This window comes from Pseudonaja textilis, chromosome Z (assembly GCF_049901715.1).
Source record: "Pseudonaja textilis isolate UNSWEBS1 chromosome Z, rPseTex1.2, whole genome shotgun sequence".
NCBI lineage: Eukaryota > Metazoa > Chordata > Lepidosauria > Squamata > Elapidae > Pseudonaja > Pseudonaja textilis.
Genome location: NC_142008.1, coordinates 128,351,317 through 128,357,828, shown reverse-complemented (window position 1 = coordinate 128,357,828; position 6,512 = coordinate 128,351,317).

The window sequence follows — 6,512 nt, the reverse complement described above, 5'->3', positions numbered from 1 at the left end:
ATTGTATCCCTTTGTTAATGCAACTTAGGATTGCATTAGCTTTTTTGGCGGCTGATGAGGGATGGGATGTAGGTCAGGCCCTGGGAAATTTGGAAGGCATGAATGACCCATGAACACCATGACGGTGCTTTTTTCAAGAGGCAACTAGACCTTGTTTTTTTTTCTTTCTGTTTTTTTCTTTGAAGACATTTCGCTTCTCATCCAAGAAACCTTTTTGGGACAACCATGACTGAATGACTGAGAATAGACCCATGAAGAGTTTTGGGGGGAGGAGAGTTACTTAGCCCTGAGAAAGGAGAAACACGAGAAAGAAACTCAAAATACCCCTGCCTTGATTTTGTTGGGTATAACTAAGTTGTGAGAAATTTTGACAGATTTTCAGAATTTAGTTTATTTTTTGACAAGGCGAATTAATCTGAAGTAGCGGCATAGCGATGTACCGAGTTACAGGGTGGAGGTTATCTGTTCATTGGGAGACTAATCCCTTTTCTTTCTACTTAAGACAGTTCCATCAGTCCTTTTTATAATTTGAAAAACCATCTGCTCTTAGACACTGTTCAGGTGCCATGTAGTCATATAAAGGTTTACATATTATTCCAGTAACAGTCACGGAGTTGGAAGGGACCTTGGAGGTTATCTAGTCCAACCCCCTGCTCTCACAGGTGACCTATTCTAGTTCTGATAAATGGTTGTCCGGTCTTTTCTTAAAACCTTCCAGTGATGAGGCAATCCTCAACTTCCAAAGGCAATGTGTTCCGCTGCGAAATATCCTCACTGTTAGGTGTGATTATAGGAAATACATTTATTTCACTGCATTAATTGTTGCTCCTTTTGGGGAGAACTGGATCAGTAATTTAGCTACTTTAGAGGAAGAAGCAGTTTCGAAACTAAACCCTTTTCCAGTACGTATAGATTGGGGGTGTCAAAAACATGTGGTCAGATCCAGCTCACAGGGCCATCCTGGAAAATGTAAGGGCATGGTCTACCCAATGCGAAGAGGAAACATCGAGCCAGCATGGCTTCGGCCTGGTCTACCCAGTACAAAGAAGAAACATGCCAGCAGTTTGGGGAATGGCGTCAAATTGGCCACGCCCACCTAGTCAGCCACACTCACCCAGTCGGCCATGCCCAGTGAGTGGCGTCAAGCTGGCCATGCCCACCCAGTCAGCCACACCCACTTAGTCTGCCACGTCCACCTGGTCCCCAAGGGGAACCACAGACCTGATGTGGCCCTCAATGAAATTGAGTTTGACACCCCTGCTATAGAGGAATCCTCGTTTCTCACCATCAGCAATTACTGATGGGGAAATTATAGAGCGTGCATAATATTAGAGGTCACCCACAAATGCTATGAATTGCCTACTATAGTGGGATTTGACTGTCTAGTTTTGAAATAAACAATCGCCAGCCAAAACTTCCAAGAGAAAAGAATGGTAATTTTATTTACTGCTTTGCAAAGAAGGTGCCCCCACGCATGTGGGTACAGTGGATATACCTTATATCATCAATATGTTTGCCTTATATTCCCTATTGCCGTTACAAAATTACCCCCAACTTTTTCTCATTGGTGTAATACTCATGCCGTCACAACCTATCCCAAGAATCTAAAGTGAATACATTATCTCCTCCCCTGATTACCTCTCCCATTACTCTAATTCTATCAGCCCCACCTGCCCTTATTTACCTTTTATGGCCCTAGTTCCTAGGGGTTGTCTCTAGAGTAACTATCATATCAGTAAATTCTGGTTAAGATTGGTTTGTGGCATAGCAAAAGCCTCTGATCCTAGTCCCTACACACAATTCTCAAGCTTCAGCCTAGCTCATGAGATTAGAAATGTATGCAATGTATTTTCTTCACAGGACAGCATGTCTTCTTACAATTCTGTAAAAACAGTACACTCTGTTTCCCACACTATCATTTAACACAGCATTTGCAGTATTTGCATTACAATCTCTAGTAGGGGAAGAACTGTGGAATGCAGTATTGCAGGCTGACTCTGCCCTCAGTCAGGAGTTCGATTCTCATTGGCTCAAGGTTGACTCAGCCTTCCATCCTTCTGAGGTCGGTAAAGTGAGGACCCAGTAAAGCACTTGGAGAGAGTTATAAAGCCATGTGAAGCAGTATATAAGTCCAAGTGCTATTGCTATTGCTAATATCATCATGTACAGCTTATGAATCCTGATATCATTGCAATGGGTTCTAGATGCCTGCTATCTAACTGCTAGAAATTTCTATCTCTGCTTTCCAGAGAGTAAGCAATACTCTCTTACCAGAACTATTATTACCAGAACTATTATTGCTAATAGTTACCAGAACTATTATTGCTAAGCAGTGCAGTCATTAAGTGAGTTGTGCTCACTTTTATGACCTTTCCACCATAGTCATTAAGCAAAATACATGAATATTAAGCAAAGGTAGCTTCCTCCATTGATTTAGCTTTTGGAAGTCACCAGGGAAAGTCACAAATGGCAATTGCATAACCCTCGGACACTCTCCTGAAAATATACTGGTAGCCAAATGCCCAAATTTTGATCAGAGGGACCACTGCAATGGTCACATGTGCGAGGACTAATCATGAGTCACTTTTTTCAGCACAGTAGTAACAATGAATGTTCATTAAATGAATGATTGTTAGGGCTTAAAAGATTGATCTCAAGAACTTTAGAGCACTGAAGATCAGGAAAAACTACAGATAGTTTTTGACTTACAACCTCAGTTGAGCCAAAACATCTCTTGTTAACAAGGGAATTGTCAAAGGAGTTTTGCCCCACTTTATGATTTTTCTTGCCGCAGTTGTTAAGTGAATCAATGCAGTTGTTAAGTTAGTAGCACGGTTATTAAATGAGTCTAGCTCCCCCATTGACTTTGCTTGTCAATAGATCACAAAAAGTGATCACATGACTCCAGGACACTACAACCATCATAAACGCAAGTCAATTGCCAAATATTTGATTTTTTTGCTCGTGTGATGACGGGGACGCTGCAATGGTCATAAGTGTGAAACATTGTTGTAAGTCATTTTTTTCAGTGCTGTTGTAACTTTGAATGGTCACTAAATGAATGGTTATAAATTGAGGATCATCTGTAGACTTTGGGGAGCAGTTCTATCATAGAATCATAGAACTGAAGGAATGTCAGAACTCTTCTAGCCCAATGCCCTGCCAAAAACAAGTGTCCTTATACCATCCCAGACAAATGCTTGTCCAATCTGTTCTTGAAAATCTCCAGTGTTGGAGCATCCACAACTTCTGGAGGCAAATCATCCCCCTGATTAATTAATTGATCCGTTAATTGATTCCTCATTCTCACTGTCAGTAAATTCCTCCTTGTTTCCAGGTTGGATCACCCTCTGACAAGTTTTCCCCTATTACTTCTTGTCCTGCTTTCAGCTCCTATGGAGAATAACAGCAATAGCACTTAGACTTATATACCACTTCACAGTGCTTTACAGCCCTCTCTAAGTGGTTTTCAGAGTCAGTGTATTGGCCCCAATAATCTGGGTCCTCATTTTACCAACCTCAGAAGGATGAAAGGATGAATCAACCTTGAATCGGTCAGAATCAAACTGCTGCGAGTGGGCAGAGTTAGCAATAACAATAGCACTTAGACTTACAGCATATACCACTTCACAGGGCTTTACAGCCTTCTCTAGGCGGTTTACAGAATCAGTGTATTGCCCCATCCAAAATCGGGGTCCTCATTTTACTGACCTCGGAAGGATGGAAGGCTGAGTCAACCTTGAGTCACAGAATGTATCTGTACCTCTTTCCTGTTCCATCCTTTCAAGTATAACGCAATCCTAAATTGCATTAACAGAGGGATTGAATCAAGATCACATGAGGCATTAATATCATTCTATAAATCTTAGTAAGACCACACCTAGAATACTGTATCCAGTTCTGATTACCACAGTACGAAAAAGATGTTGAGACTCTAGAAAGAGTACAGAGAAGAGCAACCAAAATTAGGGGACTGAAGGCTAAAACATATGAACTGGGCATGGCTGGTCTAGTAAAGAGAAGGACCAGGGGAGACATGATAGCGGTCTTCTAATATTTGAGGGGCTGCCACAAAAAGGAGGGGGGGGGTCATGCTATTTTCCAAGGCCCCTGGAGGACAGACAAGGAATAATGGATGGAAACTGACAAGGAGAGATTCAGCCTAGAAATAAGGAGAATTTTTCTGACAGTGAGAACAATCAACCAATGGAACAGAAGTTGTCTTTGGAAGTTGTGGGAGCTTCATCACTGGAAGATTTCAAGAGACTGGACTGCCATCTGTCAGAAATGGTGTAGGGTCTCCAGCTTGTGGCCCCTTCCAACTCTGTTATTCTATTCTGTTCTATTAGAAGACTGCTATCAAGTCTCCTCTAAGCCTTCTCTTCGTTACACTAAACATACATACCTAGCTCCCTTAGATGTACAGTTTACAATTTAGCCTCAAGGCCCCTTATCATTTGTGTTGCTCTTCTCTGCACACTTGGTATGGCTTCATTGTCGTTCCATTGCTAATCACTCTGTTTTTGTGCAATCCATTATGACATGATCACCATTTCAAATTCAGTTCCAAAACCTGCCAAGGACCATGTTGAGGGCTAATACATTAACTGCTGGAAATGTCACTTCCTAAACTTAGATTTAAATCCATATTGGCCTCTCTATGGCTGAGACTTCCAGGTGTTGTTGTATCTAACAGGTAACAGCTCAAATAATAATTATGTAGAGATGTTGGGGATATATATCACACTAATCCGGAGTTTATACCACTAGTTTTTTTTTATTATTTTGGAGAAATCACAGAGGTCTGGTTCACACAAAATACTAAACTCCGAGCCATGGGTTACAAACCATGGCTGTCTTCACACTAAGCCACAATGAAATAAAGTGTTTTACAGCTGGCCTTATTCACTTTGAAATCTCATTCTCTAATTTTGTGAGAGTTTGCTGTTCCCTTTAAGGATCCTACAGCGCCATCTAGTGGCTAATTGATAATGCAAAAAAAGGACCCATGTTTCCAGAGGGCTGGAAGGGACCTTCGGAGGTCTTCTAGTCCAACCCCCTGCTTAAAGCAGGAACATTGAAAATATGTTTATTTAACCCATAATTGTAAAGTAACATTGGGAAACAGGCACTATGGACTGTTCCTCATTGACATTGTATAGGTTTATTTTTAACTTAAAGACATAGCCAATCATCAATAGAATGGAATGCATTAGTTTATAACTTAACAATAGGTAAGATAATTAAATGTTTCCTTATCTAAGAGCTAAAACAGATGCCTCCTTATTTATAGTAAACCATATGTCTATATATCTTGGTTAAAACAAATATCCCCTTAAATGAACATTTTATTTTATTCTTTTTTACTTGGATACTAGGCCTTATCTATGGTAACAAAATGAAATTCAGTGTAAAGTAAGGTTATAAACTTAGACAGGAAAAACCAAATACATAGGTACAGATTAGATGAAACCTCTCTCAATAACAGTAACTGCAAGAGGGATCTTGGAATCCTAGAGGACAATCACTTATATATGAGCTAGAAATGTGGGGCGGTAGTTTAAAAAACAAACAAACGCAGTCCTTGCTAGCATTAACAGAAGGAGAGAATCAAGATCACATGAAGTATTAGTACCGCTTTATAAAGTCCTAGTAAGATCACATTTAGAATATTACATCTAGTTTTGGTCACCCTATTATAAAAAAGATGCAAAGACTCTGGAAAGGAAGCAGAAAAGAGCAACAAAGATGATCAGAGAGCTGGGGGCTAAAACATATTTAGGATGGTTGCGGGAATTGGGTTTATCTTGTTGGAAGAATTATCCTTCTGGGTTCAGTTCCCAGTGCAGAAAAAGATACTGGAAACATGGAGGCTGTTTGGGAAGATGGTTTAATGGTGGACAGGACCACATGGCTTGGAGCTCCAAAGTGAAAAGAGAAGATCAAGAAGGGCTGATATGCAGAGAGTGCCTGGGTTTTATAACCTTTGTTGGGATTTGAATTGGAGCTTGCATTCTGATTGGTGGTCAGACTCCCATGGGGCCATGCAGGGGCAACTCTGTAGGCTGCCCTGAGTCCCAGGCTTGGTTGAGCCTTGCTGGATGATGATGCACTGAAAAGGGCTTTGGGCAATTGCTGTAGCTTTACCTGGAGATCTTTGTTATGTAAAGTATTCTGGCCCAGGCCCACCCATTAACAAAGGTGGGAGTGAGTTTCTACTTCTGAGGTGAGTTTCTGTTTCTGAGTTTCTACTCTTTTTAGGGGAAATATTCTGCCCTTTTAATATTTCCCAGGATATTTCAATTTTCTAGGAGAGGGGTGGGTGCTAACTTCCTACAATCTAATCTAGTGAAAGGAACGACTAGAGATGACATGATAATAGTGTTCCAATATTTGTACAAAGAAGTGGGGGGGGTGTGTGTCAACCTATTCTCCAAAGCACCAGAAAGCAAGATAAGAAGAAAGGATAGAAACTAATCAAGAACTATGGAGAAATTTCCTAGCAGTGAAAA